The sequence below is a fragment of the Meleagris gallopavo genome, chromosome 1 (genome assembly GCF_905368555.1).
Source record: "Meleagris gallopavo chromosome 1, MGAL_WU_HG_1.1, whole genome shotgun sequence".
In the NCBI taxonomy this organism is placed as follows: domain Eukaryota; kingdom Metazoa; phylum Chordata; class Aves; order Galliformes; family Phasianidae; genus Meleagris; species Meleagris gallopavo.
The window spans coordinates 147,331,396-147,347,912 of NC_139404.1; the positions used below are offsets into that span (position 1 = coordinate 147,331,396).

The following is a 16,517-nucleotide window of genomic DNA, read 5'->3' on the forward strand; positions in this document are numbered from 1 at the left end:
AATTTCAAAGAATAAAATAAAATATGTCATATTGTTGTGGACATGTTACACCCAACTTGGTTTTTCTTTTCCTTTCATTGAAATTAGTCTACAATGTTTTAACATTTATTGTTTTCACTTCTTCATGAATTCCTATGACAGGTATTTAAAGATTTCAAGATTCAGGATATGAAATATGGTATTGTCAAGTGTGTGTGGAAGAAAGAAAACAATTTTTTTATGATGAGCATATTAAAGATAATAAGTGTATGTAGGAATTCATTAATCTTGAAGGTGTAGACAGGGTAGTGTTATTAAACACCATTAATAGAAACTAAATAATCTTGTATAAGACTTGTGAAGTCTTACGGAGGATACAAGTCTGAAATAGTTAAGAATCCTTTCCTGCAAGGTATAAGAAGGTAAAGGTATTGAAGAAAGTCTTAATCCTTAAATAAATTTGGAGAAAATTCAGAACAGTAGTGCAATATATGTGACAAACTTAAAGCTATATATTCATCTTAAGCATACAACAGAAAATAAAATGACAGGAGAAAGGAAACACATCACATCTACAGAAAAGATACTTCCTTGCTGTGCACAGATTTTGGGCGCTTGGAGTGGCTTGATGTTGATCAGCGAGACTCCCAATGCAGCAGATTTCTCACTCCAGAGTAGTGGCTGGAGTTCACAAGAAGTTATCTAGTACACCTCAAATAGCAACAAATACATACGTTTGGGCAATCAAGTCAAGTTCCCCAAACTACTCAAGCTACATCTCAAACCTTCTGTCATGGATGATATTAAAAAAAAAAAAAAAGAAAAAACCTAACAAACTAAAATTTGTTTCAGTTCATGTGTGATGTACCTGTACCTGAATTATGTAAAAGTATTTTAACTGGCACAGATGTCAGCTACAGGTCAAAATACATACTATAGACAATGGTAAGGAATTCAAGACAGTCATTAGAGTCTTGTTAACAAATGAGCTCATTTTCAAAAAGAACCTTTGGATTTTACTCAGTTATCTACACACAAGTGTCTGGCACCTTCCAAAATGACCTGTTTTCATAAAAAGAATCATAAACATCTAGCAGTTTTAAATCTGGCCATTATATTATAAGTATGTGATCTTTAGCACAGGTGGACAAAAATCTGGCAAGATGCCCTGGAGAAAACCAAATGATAAAAAAGGCCTGTGCATGGCCAAGAGAAACTCCCAACAGTTATTTAGTGGGCCCTTAAAAAAATAAAAAAATAAAAAAATAAAAAGGGAAAAAGATAGAAGGAATGAGAAAGAGGGTTCAGGAAAATGAGAAAAAAATTACAGTACAATACTGTATTGTATTGAAATGACATTGAAATGACTATATTTCAAGATCTTATTATCTTTTATAGTACTTCTATCTTTTTTAGTACTTCTGGTAGCATTTCTTCTAATTCTTTTGATTCTATCTATTCTTTTGATTCTATCTACTCTATTTTTATTTTTTTTTTTTTTTTCAGAGAGAAGGATTTGTTCTTTAAGACTGCTGTCATTTGCTGTTTGTTTCTTGTTAAAATTGCTCTTTCTCTAAAAACATCTGCATGATTTCCCAAATGATTAATTTCTTGAAAAGCTGAAAAATTTCCATTTTAATATTCCTTCCTTTGTGAGTAATTTTGGGAGGATGATCTTTGTCTGTTTCTTTTATATAACATTAGAAAGCTAAATGCATTTTGTTCTTAATGCTATATGTTCAATCACCATGGTTTCTTTAAGGAACATTTTATGTGTCAAAACATCTTTAAATTCATATAGTAATTTAAAGGAATTCAGAAAAGCTGGTTTAGTGATCAAAGCGTTAACAAGGCACCTCAATTTTTCCAGTATTCTGCTGTTTCCATAATGAGAGAAAGATTTTTATTTTATATCAGTCTTGCATCAGTTCCATAGAATTTGTATTATATTTATCAGTCATAGATATTTGTCGTATTTGTATACTATAGATATAGTCATATTTGGTATGAATATATGGCTCTTTATTGTATAGCAAAGAGATATTCACAGCTCTCTTTAGGTCATATTTGAAAGCTGAATGATGATAAAGAATGTCATTTATGGGACTTCTGAGAAAGCAAAGAAGACTTTCTCTTACTATTTTAGCCTTTGTAAAGGGACTTGCAGATTTTCTTATTCTGAGATCTTTTGTGACTTCAAATAATTCCTGGAATGTCAGTCTCTTTGTGTTCAATTCTCTCATGTTCAGGTATACAGACTGTCCTATTTTTTAGATCACCCACAGGGAGCAAGATTAATATAAGCAAATGAAAATAACATATTTGTGATGAAAATAAAATGTGATAAAGAAAAAATAGAATATTTTTATTTGGTTTGGCTTGGTTTCTTTTGGTTTTGTGTGTGTGTGGTTTTTAATGGTAATTTAAATGCAGAGTTGATTTATGCAAAGAATTAAAATTACTTTCCTTTGAAATGCTGCTTTATAAGAGTTAATGCCCTTAACACTTGAAACTTCACAGATCTTTTCTGATTCAGATTTCCATCCTGAAGTTTAAGCAACATAATAATAATTTCAACTGGGGAAAAAAAAAAAAATCCTTAGTGAGATGACTTGATTTTCTTGGCCACTGTAGGTCAAGTTTCAAATTATTAGACTACAGTTCTGTGTTTTTATAGATAGCATATAATTGGACAGAAATGAAAATGTCAATGGAAATTAATGTGGACAGCTATTTACTTACAGGTTTGAAACAAAGATTTTATTTATTTATTTATTTATTTATTTATTTATTTATTTATTTTAATGAAGTCCCCTCCTACCCCTATGATTATATGATTATTTTGGTTATAATGAAAAATCATAATATAGCACTTTTACATGGGTTTAATACTTAGTATGATTGAAATAATTAGTGTGTCATTTTCAATTTCTTCTTGATGTTCCTGCTACTGTCAAATAGTTTATCAAAGCTCTCCTGTCATACACTTTTCTTATAATTTCACAGGCTATATGTCCTTGAGTGTCTAATCTGTTTTACTTCTCAAAGGCTGTAAGCTGCTACAGCTAAACACGTTACCAGGAGGCAAATAAGAAATGGAATAATGTTATCTGAAAAGACTGGCTGTTTGTCAAGATGATTATTAGCTAGTGGATTAATAGGGAGAGATAGTAGATGTTTGGTCTGTTAACACATTGTTAAATGAGAATAGTTCAGTAGAAATCAACACCTGAAATACAAAATGCAAGATCTGTGAATAACTGAATTAACACATAGGCTTCTAGTTAGTCATTAAGTGCAACAGTGAAATCCTAAATATTTATACATGTGAACAAAACAAAAAGGGAAAAGCTTGAAATCTTGAGCTAGCTCATACATACTCCATACAAAATGATGCACTAAATCAACTATGTCATTAGTAAATAAAATACTAAGAATACATCAGAAGAAAATAAATTTTAAATCTATGTCACAATATGGAAGAAATAATTTTTCAGATGGAAGTTATGAACTTTTTATACTTATGTCTATGTGACATATTTATTTGTCTGTTTGTATAGTCAAAGGTATTTTTTCAGGTATTATTCCTTGGATCTGCTGTCAGTAATGAGAGCTTTTCATAGAAACAGATCAATTTCAGAGTATGAAAAATCAGGAATACTGTGCATTCTTTGTTTAAAAAGTACAGATATGTTTGGATTGTGACAGAAAAGAAGAGAGAACAAATGCAAATGGATGAAATCATAAACAAAGCTGAAAATTCCGAAGTATCAGAAGGACAGTATTTCAGCACTGATATTTGGGACCAGTAAGTTGAAAATTTTAGCCTGCTTAGTTATGTAAGATTAATCATTCTTCTGTTTTCTGTCAAGAATTCCTGATAACCTAATTTTTGGAAGCACTGAGCAGTGGATGAAGTTATCTCTTGAATGCTCAAGTTTATCTGAAATCCTTAAAATCAATTGGAATTCCTGACTTGCAATGGACATTTGTACTATAACTGAGTTACACAGTTTAACTCATTTCATATTGGTGATGAAGTATCTACTATTTCACTGAAAACTTAATGGCTGAACAGCTCAATAAAAAGGTATGATTTAAGTTTGGATGGGTTGGATATACTCGTCACATGCTGCAATCATGTGTGGGACAGGATTCAAATTTCTTCCCCAGTCTAGCTGAGTAACTGCGCACATCACGCAGAATGTACCAAGATGCAAATGAAGAGGGTATGGTCTCAGATAATGTATTTTTACTGTCTTGTACTTAATTAAAATATTTTTTTAAAAATATTACACATCTTAAAATCTCTGCATTGTTATTTTGGGTTCAAAAAGCAAGTGTGGATATTCTCTTAGTCAACTTGATCAATAAAAAGTAACACAAAGTTTTCTCAAAGGAATCACAAGAATAGCCTCATTAACTTCATTTTTTTTTTTCAATTCAAGGATCTTTAAAATTAGTTTCACAAAATATAAAGCCCAATACGCTTCTAGGTTAGTGTCATGGCTTTATGGTTTTCGGTATTCCACATCAAAACATCATGTAGTGTACCTGGAATTAAAGTGTTAATGCTCCAATTCCAGGTACCTATTCTCCTATACATTATGGAAGTCATGGGATCTGGCCTTTCTGGGTGGGGCGGTCACTTACTGCCTGGCAGCGGGTGCTGGAGGGTGCTTTCCTAGCTGTACAAAGCTTTTCAGGTTTGACTTGGTCTCAGGAACACTCTCTCTCCTATATTTTATTTGATTTATTAGTCTCAATTTCAATTAGATTGTATTATATTGTGTTATCTTGCATTCTGATATCATAGTAAAATAAGTTTTCCTCCATTGATCGTTGCTGCTGTTTTTTTTCTCCCTTCCTTCCTTCCCATTTTGTGGGGCCAGGGTGGGGGGGGAGGGGCAGGGGCCTACTGCCCCCCTGTCACGGGCATAGATTGATCTAGTTAACTCCATGACAGTTGGACAGTATTTCACTCAGTTTAAAATAAAATGTCTGAAACCAAAGTCATGGAAAGATGCCACTTTGTTTGATGATTTTGAATCATGAGAACAGCTTTCCTATATTGTGAGAACAGACTTTTGCATAACTTGAACAGATATGAGCTGAAGGACAGGAGGTTTGTGTAAATGTAAGATCAAGAGCAGAATGCAGAGGAGGCCATGGAATTTGTTGTCAAGTGAAGATAAGAAAGTAGAATAGATGTCCTGTTGCTGAAAATAAGACAACAAATAGATAACTCAGTTCAATGCAACACCACTGAGAGCTGATTTGGGCTATCTCCCTTACAAGGTTGGAAATTCACAGTGAGGATGATTACTAGTTAACCACACACAACCAAACCCATGACCATCAGAGACCCCCACCAGGTATTTAGAACACATGCTCAGAAGGGTGGGGGCAACATGTTAATTGTTTCTTGGAATTTTAGCCTTTTTTCTTGGAATGTAATGAATTTGTATATACTATGCCTTTAAATATGTAGTTGTTTCTCTCTTCACTGTGCATGTTTGGGGGAGTGATCCCCCATGCATCCAGCGCTGTAATAAATGCAATACTTCCTTGGTATAAGTCATTGGTGTGTCAAGTTACTTTGTCAGTTTTCTGGGCTTCAATTTTTAAAATATATACTCTCAAATATCCTGCTATTATTCAAGCTTTCTGGTTGAAACTTTGACAGTGTCTAGAAAATGGAAGTAAAAAAAAGGTAGATGGGAAATGATGGAGAAAAAACAAAACAAAAAAACCCTCACAAAGGTGACAAAGATGTAGACATTCATTTATATGTTCTCGAAGGCCTCAGTTTTGACACCAGTAATGTTACACTGCAGTCTATCCAGTAATCTTTTTTAGAAGAGAAGAAAAATATTTCCTGTCCACAATAGAAATTTGCACAAACATTACAATGGGAAACAAATTTTCTTTTGTTTCATTGGAATTTTGGTCTTCACTGAAGATAATTTATTTATTTTTGAGAATTAAAATGCTTGTCTGAAAGGTTGGTTTGTTACCTGGTAGCTGCTGTAAGCCAGTCTCATGCGCAGAGACTAGATATTGATCTTTTTGCAAAGTGGCACAGACTTAAGTGCTTGGTAATCTCCCACAGAGATAGCACACCCCAGAAATTTTGCAGTGTCTTTCTGTGCATATATGTGTATTTCTTGTTTATCATTTGACCACAATCACAATACAACCTCTGGCTTACAATTGGTCAGTTGAAGATAGGGCTAATCTCCTCCCTTCCTTAAGCTTTCAAGTCGTGGTAATTAATTATATGTTTTCTTAGGATGCTCCAGTCTTCAAAGACAAGTTTAGCCATCACAGTGTGATTAAAAATTTCTGTACTTAACCACTTCAGTAGTTACAATGATGGTCATCCTAATCTAGATATTAGTATTTGTTTGCTATATCTAAGGATACATATACAAAGATTTGTACTAAGTTTAGGTATTATTAGTGACATATGGGAACTAAAATATCCCATTTATTTTTGCATAATGCTTTTTTCTTCACCCAGTGTAATAGAAGATGAGTTCCTCAGTGTGCATTGTTCTGATTACAACTTTCTGATGGAAAGTGCTTTATATTAGAAAACTTCTAAACTTTAAAACGTCAATTTCATTTCCATAGTAATTATTTCAGTCCTTCTAATGTTTCAGTTTAGTCAATTTGACTATAGGAGAGTGTCTCTTGTCTCTTGTCTCTTACCACATGTTATAGGGAACCTGCCGCATCTTGTCAGGAAGTTAAGTAAAGGTATGAGAATTCTAACAGCTACACTTTGCGGTGTAACAACCTTTTGTCTACATTCAAATAATTCAGTTGAAGTAAAGAAGTGGATGAAAACACTAATGTTTCCTCAAATAGGGCAATTCCTCTCTTAAATTTCAATTCCTCCTACAGTTGTGTATAACATCTGGTGATCTACTTTCACACCTCTATAAAAATTCAATATAAAATATTGCCTGATGTTGGAAATATCCAAATAATTTTGTCGGGACGGTATCTCTGATAAAAGCAGATTGTATTCGCGATTGCAATGGCGGGCGTCCCGCAAGCAGGAGCGCGCCTATGGACACAACATGACAGCCTTTATACCCTGTTTTCTCCCCCTTGCCTCCCCCCCTCCCCTGTTTCCCCGCTGGCTGGGTACTCCAGGTTCACAATCTTATCAGAAGGTTTTTACATTGGTTAATTACTTGTTAATTTGTTTGTTATCTGGTGTCAGTCCTGTGTCTCCAAGACGTCTCAACCCTCTTCTTGTTTATATTGATATGGTGATTTGCTTCCAAGTCTTCGTTAAACAAGGAGAACCGGGGGGGGGAGGTGAGGGAGGAGGGGATGATGCCAGGCCTTCCGATGTCTCTTCAGGCGTTTCCTCGGGCATGCCATGACTTGTTCTCTGGTTTGATCTCGTGCAGGATATTCTTGCAGTGTATATGACAAAATATACATATGTACACCTATATACACCTATATACAGAGCGTGCGTTCCTGGAAAGGGTCATCTAGAGGATAAGTGACGTAAACTATCAGAGATCTTCCCCAAGTTAAGCAGAAAGACTCCCAAAAAGAACTATGACAGCAGAGATCATGAAATAAAAAAAAAAAAATTATTATCCAATTCTAATGCAGAAACAACATTTGATTCCCACACCTGTTCTTTTAGATAAACCTTCTACCTTCCTCTTTGAATACAGCCACGTGTGGTAAATTAGATTAACATGAAAAGCAGTTATGTGGTAAAATATAAATTAAAAAGATCGAACTTCAAAACAGATTAGTAATGTACTTATTTTTGTTTACTGCTACAGGAGGAGAGGAAGGAAAAATAATTGATCGTCCTATTGATCTCAGGATGTAGTCAGAGGAGCACAGAACCTTTTACTATTTAAAATGTTCAGAGTCGTATTGTCTCTGCAGAAAAAGGCTTTGGTGTTGTTCCCCACTCCCTCCACTCCCTTCCCAAACCGTGATTCTTTGTGTCCAAACACCCAACAGAGTACCACTTAATTTCCTTAAGAAAGAAGATCTGCTCTTTACTTACCTGTTGCGTAGCAACAGCTAGCTAACTCCAGACTTCTCAGTCTAGTGAAAACCCCTCTAGTGCCTGCAGGGAAATGGCTTTTTATCAAGGCAACTTTACAATTTTTCATCCTCAGCTTCAAGAACTGTCAAGTGTGTGGGATTTAGCTAAGGAAACTAAAAAGCTACAAGTATTATTACTAAAAACGCTGTTTCCTCCCGCTGTGAAGAAAAATGTCTGAAAAGAAAGGTGAAGTAATCCAGTTGTTAGTGTCTTGATTTTCAGTCATCTGTTTGCACAGACCTACTATTCAGGTTAGTTATTTCAGATTCTTTCATGCAAAACAGATCTGAGTATTGCGTCAGCAATTTATAAACTTTCATAACATTCATATTCCCGGAAACATGTAATTGCTACTGGCTCTTTCAATAGCTGTAGTTGTCTGATTGCTCTTTAGGATTTCCTTCCTTCAGTCGTTATCAACGCTATCTTGCCTCCCTCTCCCCAGTCTCAATCAGCTAACATTCTAGGTTTGTGAATTAACTGAACAGACTAGCCAATCAAAAAAAAAAAAAAAAATGAGATTTAGCAATAGATTTATGAAGACTCAGCTTAAGTTGAAAGTTTAGCTAGTGACTCCTGCACACTGCACTTCTGCCTGAAAAGTACAGAACTGTGTTCTAGGCCAGCATTGCTTCTTAATTATGACTTCATCTCTAGAAAGCAGGTAATTAAAAAATAAAGCAAAACATAACACAAAATCAGTTCCTTCAGGGAAAATAAATAAATAAATAAATAAATAAATAAATAAATAAATAAAGGAAAAATTGCAAATCCTTTTTTGAACTTTAATCCCCTACATTCTGAATATTACATGACTGCACTATTTCTTTAATTCTTCCACTTTCTGTTGTCATCAGAAATCCAGGAAGAAAACTAACTCCAGTGTGGTGTAAGAAAGCAACGTTCCTTTATTCCTCACAACCTGCACAAGGGACTTGACAAGTAAGCACACCCTCTCAGAGTTCAGGTTCTACATTTATACAGTTAAGATGTACATATGCAGTACATTGGCATACATATTCAATCTTTTTCAAGGTCTCTTAGATATGTGCTAAAGTCCCTTTGGACATGATCAGTGGCATTTAGGGTGGTTGAGTGCCCATATACTTCTTTCCCTTTTTTCACCAATCAGTTTCATCACTAAATCCTTTGACTCACTTTCATTCACTTTTTGCCAGTTTGGAAGATTTCCATTGCTTATTAGGCCACAGTGAGCCACTTTTTAAAAATGACGTATGTGGAACTCAAGGAAAAGTCCTTGCATGTTTTGAGGCAAAAGATAAAAGTATTCTATTATGTCCCCAGTGCAAAAATTATCAAGGAAAAACAAGACTGTTCATCCATTAAAGCTGAAATGAAAAGTTTGAGAACTATCACTTATGAATTCCTCCTGCTAAACTAATATATTACCTATATTAAGCTAATTTACTAATCCCTATTGGTAAGCAAATCAACCTATATCACTGCTTAAAATGTGTTTGTTTTTTTCTTTCTTTTTTTTTTTTAATGCAAACTCTGAAATCCCCAGCCATTTTCTAAGTACTGTATACATACAAAAATTCAAACAGCAGACTTTCTAGTCATAATTCTAATGATTAGAGAGTTGTGAAAGCAAATCCTTAAAGCACAGTGTTGACTGAGAGTTAGCTACTAACAGTTTTGTGATTAACTATTTCAATAGCTCGTCTAACAGAAGGACCTTTTACATAGATTTTGTAGGTGGTATGGATCAAATAATGAGTACTTCCTTTACAATTTTTTTTTTTTAATATTTCTGTTACTATCAAATTATTCAAACTTTTTTCTTTCTTTCTTTGTTAGAAAATTGCATGGATTGGATTATGTAAATCTAAAGATTTTCACCTTGCTGCTGTAATAGTCTTTCTAGGTATGCATTTTTAACAGTATTCTTACACTAAAAAACATATTTCATGATGTACTTCAGACCAAGCAGCTTGTAGAACATTCACTGAAAATTTTCTACTTCAATATAAGCATAAGTATTTTGTTCTTACTACAACTATGTAAGTTTACTTTCTACTTAGCCACCTAAAGAAAATTGCACCTAGAGTTACACAGAATGTTTGCACTGAACCTTGAAGACTTCTACTCTGAGAATCAGCTTAAAATTCTAGTCTCTGATCAAGAGAGTTTTTAAGTAGTTGATCCTTGACATCTTAAAGGTGTTTGGTCAAAAACAACAGAAACAAAAATCCCAGGGTCCATATATGAGGGCAAGAAACAAGGAGTGTATCCTGCCTTTTTCTTAGTATTCAGATAGCTCTTGCATAAACCATTATCTCTATTTCAAAAGAAGGAAGTACTCATAGAGACAAAGAGTATCCAGTAGCGGTCCAGTAACTTGTCTCATAACTAAACCAAGATCAAGAAAAATCAACAGAAAGTAGTCAAAAGTGATGGTTGTGTGTTGGATTCACCACCACATGCCCTTTCTTGACTAGATATAAGTTTCCATATTGTAGTGTGGTTTTCCAAAGCACGAGGGAGTGAGAGTATCATTGAACTTTCCTTTCATCTCATTCATTTTTCACAATTTTAGCATAGGCAGGATTGTCTGTGATATCTAAATAACATGATTTTAAAAGAGAGAGACAGTCAAGGGAATGCCTCTACAGTGACTGTGGAAAACAGGAAAAAAAGCTATTTAGCTTTGTATTTTTCAAAGTACTGCATAAGTGATAGCTGCCTGGTTCCCTCATACAAAATTATGAATGAATGGATTGCTGAGGAGACAGTGTCTGAGTAGCTTCTCTATTCCTTCAACACAGAGTAAGAGAGAAGTTCAGTTGGAAGAAATCTAGAAAAATCATCATATTCAACTGCTTGACCCCTTCAGGGCTAACTAAAAGCTAAGGCATACTAGTGAGGGCACTGTCCAAATGCGTTTTAAACATAGATAGATGTGAGCATCACTATGGAACTTGTCCTGTGTTCTCTTGTCACGGTAAAGAAGTTTTTCCTAATTGAACCTCCTCTGGGAAACAGTTACCTCTAAACACAACTGCTAGATTTTCATTCCTGATGCTTCTGTTTTGACGTGTGAAATCTGATTTTTAAATTTGCTAATACTAATCCTAAGAAAGAAAAGTGGGTTACTTAGATTTTGGTTGTAAGGGATATTTAGGATGTCATAGCACACAAGTCACATTTTTTTTACACCTTTCATCTTAAAAGCAACAAACTGAAATTATTAACATGCCATTATGTGTTCACAGAAAATAGTTTTCAGATTTGTATTGAGAATGAATAATCGTGGTATCATGAGATTTGGAATATTTTCTGAATCTTGTCTGCAGGCAATAACAGGATAATCTGAAATGTTGCAGAAAGAGTTATGTTGGAGTCTTCTGGGGGCTGCTCACCACATGTTGAAAAGATTAGATGATATGTGAATCAAGAGTAATCCATATTAAGTTTTAGAATAAGTGTTATTGATAATTACCAATAGAAACAAGCCCAATTCAAGTGAAATATTGTTCAGTATTCAGTCTCTTGTCAGCAAGAATAGGCCATACAAAAGGGAAGATATTCATCAACATATTTTGGTCTTTTCTGGCTGACTTTTCTTGCTCATTTTTCATGCATCTGATTTTTTTTTTTTTTTCCCTCTTAATTATTGTATTAGTAAAGAAAATGCAATTTGGTAGAATGTTGCTTTTTCTTCACTCTCTTTTTTTTCTGAACTCTGAATAAGAAACCTATCATGTCTGCCATGTTACTGTATCTTTTATATTTTTTTTTTAGTTCCATGATAATCCATTGGACGTCTAGGACAGCCATTTGATTTGTATTTATTTGTATTGATTACATAAGTGTTTGCACGGTTCACATAAAAAAAAAAAAAAGTGTAAGAAATTGAATATTATTCAACTAAGTGATAAATTTAACAAGCAGAAAAAGAATATTACAAAACAGCTTAAACACATTATTGAGTTTCTCTTCATATCAATTTTTTAAAGTAGATCAAGAGAACACTGGTCTGTATTAAGTACATTGCAAGTAGGATGGGTGTGGGAAATGATCCCTCTCAACTCTGATGAGGTCACATCTGTAATGTTGAGCTCAGATCTGGGCTCCTCATTACAAGCTATCAAGCAATCAAGCAAAGGAAGTAAGCAAGCAAGAAAGCAAGAACAAAAATTATCTCAAAAAGTAGAGATAAATAGGCTTTGAAAAATCATAAATCGAGGGCAATTAATAACTCAGTACAGTATCAGATTACTAATATACAGATAGGTTTTATTCAAAAGAATATAGGGAAGAAAACCCTGTAATAGACACTCATGTACTCATTTATTCTACTAAACAACAACAAAAAGCAAGAACAAATGCCACTCCAAAGGAAAAAAAAAAAAAAAAATCAAACACCCCCAAAAAATATAAGCACAAAGAAACCACACAAACTTAAATGACCTCTCTATCCAGAAAGGTGTGATTCTTTAGTCACAAAAGCCTGCATACATTTGCCTAATAATTCAAAGTAATGTTAAAAAATAGTAATTCAATATAGTAAAAATGAAAAAGTTATTAAAATATTTTAGCTATTTTTAAAATTGAAACATATTATTTTGAACAAAAACGTTAGCCTTGCAACATATACTTATTCAAATAGCTCCACTGAATTTTGCAGGTTTAATATCCTCCACCTCCCAAAATATCATAATTATATAGTACTGCAAATCAACCAAAAATAACTTCTCAGTATTCTGTTATTTTTAGGCAGAATAGTAGGCTACATTGGAAAACTACTATTCAGCTATTTTTCATTGTCCGGAAAGTGCAGAACCATAGTACAGAAATAATTTAATTTGACACAAGTCCATTTGAACTTTTTCTGAAAATTGTCACAGATGAATTTGGGGTAAGATGGATGCATGAACAGATCCACAGCACTTAGTGATATATCACATCCTCTTTAAAGAGGAGGGTCAATGTCTATTTTTCTCCAGACCCATTTGCAGCCCCACTACAGACCCAGGGGAACAGGACACTTGCTCTGTCTGCTTGACGTCATGACTCCCTGGCTAAGTACGTAAAGAATTCCACCTCCGCTTCCCTAGTGACAAGCTCTTGTCTTAACAGCTTAGTGTTTTAGAAAAAGTTTTTCAATCTAAGCCATCAATTGTCTGGTTGTATAGCTCCAGGACAGTTTCTGTGATTTCTGCTGTATCTAATGCCTGTTAGCAGTTGTTACTGAGGTTGATATCACCTTCTGGTCTCCTTTTCTGAAAGTGTTACAGTTGATAATTAGTTAACTATGGGAATTCAAGAAAAACCGTTCAGAGCAGAAGCTGTGGAGCAAGATAAACAGCATGAGAACCAAGGACATCTCTAGAAGAAGAAAGAACGTCTCATGGCTCTAATTGGATAAGCACCCGCATGAATGGTTGAAGAGTGTTTTGTAGAATGCTCTGTTGACATGTAAAGGTGGATGGGAAAGTTGTAGGAGTAAGGTTGGATGGGTAAGCTAGAAAAATACTCAATACTCAATTTGGAAAATGAAAACTAGACTTTTTGTATATGCACGTCTACAAACCATAAATTATATCCCATAGGAAAGATTTACTACAATATGATTTAAACCACAGTAAAGGACTTAATGTTGACATTTCATTCTGATAAATATCCAGCTTTCACCTGTGAGCTAGTAATGTTACAACTTTACCTTGGTGAATGGGGCAAACGAGCTGCTTTGTATTTTTCCATGTCAGAAATGAAGAAATACAATCTTTTCTGTGATTCAGAGAACAGCTAGTCCTAAAGGACACTGACTGTTAAGACTGTAGTTTGGAATTAAATCAGTTGGTACTCATATAGCAAAATGCTAAGGAGTTTTCTAAAAACAAAACAGAATAAAAACATATTTGTAACTTTTATGTAATTGAAAAGAGAAAAATAAATATTTTGACAACAAACTCCACTTTAATAATGCAGTGTTCTGAAAGAGAACGCACAGATACTTAGGCATTTGTGGGAAGAAAGACAAGCAAATCAGAACATCCCTTCTCCCAACTGTGGAGTGGCTGAGCAAGGTCATGGGGAGGACAAAGCTTCAGCCCTATAGATCAGTGACCAAATGCTGGTCATACAAAAGTATCTGGGACAATGCTCCAGTCTTACAGTGGAAGTTTTGCTGCCCTGATCCCTGCCTGGAAGTTCAGGGTCATGAGAGGCATGAGAAGACTGGCAGGCATTGAAGACTGAGGCAAAAAACCCAGCGGGTACCCTAGTCTTCTCCATGTCTGTTGAAGCCACTTCATATTTATCAGAAGAGGTACACTATCCTTCGGTTGTCTCTTGTGACCAGTGTATACAATAATTCCTTCTTGTTACTTTTCACATCTCTTGACAAGTTTAATTCCTCCTCTTCTTTAGTTTTCCTGATATCATCTCTGCACATCCAGACAGCATCTCCATATTATTTCCAGTCCACCCATCTCTGCTTCCTCTGCTTATACTTTTCCTTCTTTTCACTCAGTTTGACCAGCATGTCCTTGCTCATCCTTGCTGGTTTTCTGCCTCCTCTGTTTGATATCTTCTGACAGGGCACAGAAGGCTCTTGTGCTTGAAGTATATTAAGTAATATGAATTATCATTATTATACTGGAGTTAGATTTGTAAATGTGAATCGGGTACCAGAAATTTTAACCAATATTAAAGTTGACTGCATTTACCATCATGGTTTTATGTTTTTTGGTTTTCAGTATTCCACATCATAACATCATGTAGTGCACTGGGAGTTAAAGTGTTAATGCTCCAATTCCGGGTTACCTATTCCCCTATACATTTACGGAAGTCATGGGATCTGGCCCTTCCGGGTGGGGCGGTCTCTTACTGCCTGGCAGTGGGTGCTGAAGGGTGCTTTCCTTGTCATTCCAAGGTTTGACTTGGTCTCAGGAACTCTCTCTCTCCTATATTTTATTTGATTTATTAGTCTCAATTTCAATTAGATTGTATTATACTGTGTTATCTTGCATTCCGATATCATAGTTAGTATGATCATTGCCTCCAGAGATTATTGCCGCTGTTTTTTTCTTCTTTCCTTGAGCCCATTTCCCATCTCCCTATCCCTTTTCATTTTCCCTTCCCATTTTGTGGGGCCGGAGGGGAGCCCAGGGGTCTACTGCCCCCCTGTCATGGGCATAGATTGATCTATTTAACTCCATGACATTTACAAATAATGAATAAACAATTTCACAAATATGTATTTTTTCCCCAATGCTATTTAAGTAGTTCAGTTATTTGACTTCTATTTTTATTGGGTTTCTCTGCTCTCTGCTTAAAATACGATTCTCAGTTGTTTATATGAATAGATTTTCCAGATTCAATGTTTTCTTAAATTAAAATAGTTTTAAATTGCTTTTGGGAAAATGCTATTTTATTCAAGCTTTATAAATATACTAGCTTTCTTTAAAACTAAATAAAAGAAGTTTCTAAATGCTTGCATTTTCTATCATAAATATTTCTTATTTTGTTAGGAGTTTGAAACATTTTTTTAATCTCTGAAAAAAGTGGACTAAAAAACAATTTTATTAAATTTACACTGATTATTAGATGCATCCAGAAAATATGATCTTCATAAAAATGTTCCTTTAAAAAAAAATATTTTTGCAGTTTTCTTCTTACAAAATGGATGTTACAATCAATTTCTAAGAATTACTGAGTGGCCTAAGATGTGACTTCCAACCCTGGTCATTCTGTGATTCTGTGACGTGCAGTTGGGACGAGCAGAAGGGAGGAGAGCCAGGAATTTTATCTCCTCTCTGAATGAAAAGCCCTCTGGAGTATGTAGTTCTTATTCTCTTCCAGGATAGATACCCAGAACTGAAACATCAACTCTTTAACTCCCAGTGTACTACATGATGTTACAATGCGAAATACCCATAACCAAAAATCATAAAACCATGACAAGTTAGAAATAATCAGTCTTAAAGAAATCTGTTAATTTATGGTTGCCTGATATTATTGGTTGCCTTTATTAAATGCAGCTTTTCAAAACTGAATTCCTCAAACCCACCTAAGATCTTTATATGTACATTTGCCCTGTTTGGAATGTTGTATTTTAACTGACAAAAAAAATTTGGATAATTGAAGTTCTTTAAAGAGATTTCTCTACTACATGTGTTATAGTGTGCCAATAGCTAGATAATTAACTCAAAAAGAATATTTCAATGATATTTTAACCCTAATTCTGAAAAATATTGAAAAGTGAAAATAAATAACAGTAATAACAATTATTCTATGAAAGATGGATTAAGTCTGATTTTTACCAACTATACTAATTAATTTAACCAGGTCATGTGGTAAAGAAAGCATGAATTAATTAATAAGCAAGAAGGTTTATTTAAAATAATTCTTTTAACATAAAATGTAAATTTCACATAACAAACTTGTTAGTCCAATTCTCAGGACAAGTATTATT

General features: G+C 34.3%; 1 long non-coding RNA gene across 1 annotated transcript; it reads left to right on the forward strand.

Moving 5' to 3' along the window:
• Positions 1-8,051: 8,051 nt before the first annotated feature.
• LOC146545684 (uncharacterized) lies at positions 8,052-9,587 on the forward strand. The gene is made up of 2 exons (XR_014880877.1): positions 8,052-8,325; positions 8,932-9,587. It is a non-coding gene; the product is annotated as an uncharacterized LOC146545684 (long non-coding RNA).
• The last annotated feature ends 6,930 nt before the right edge of the window (positions 9,588-16,517 follow it).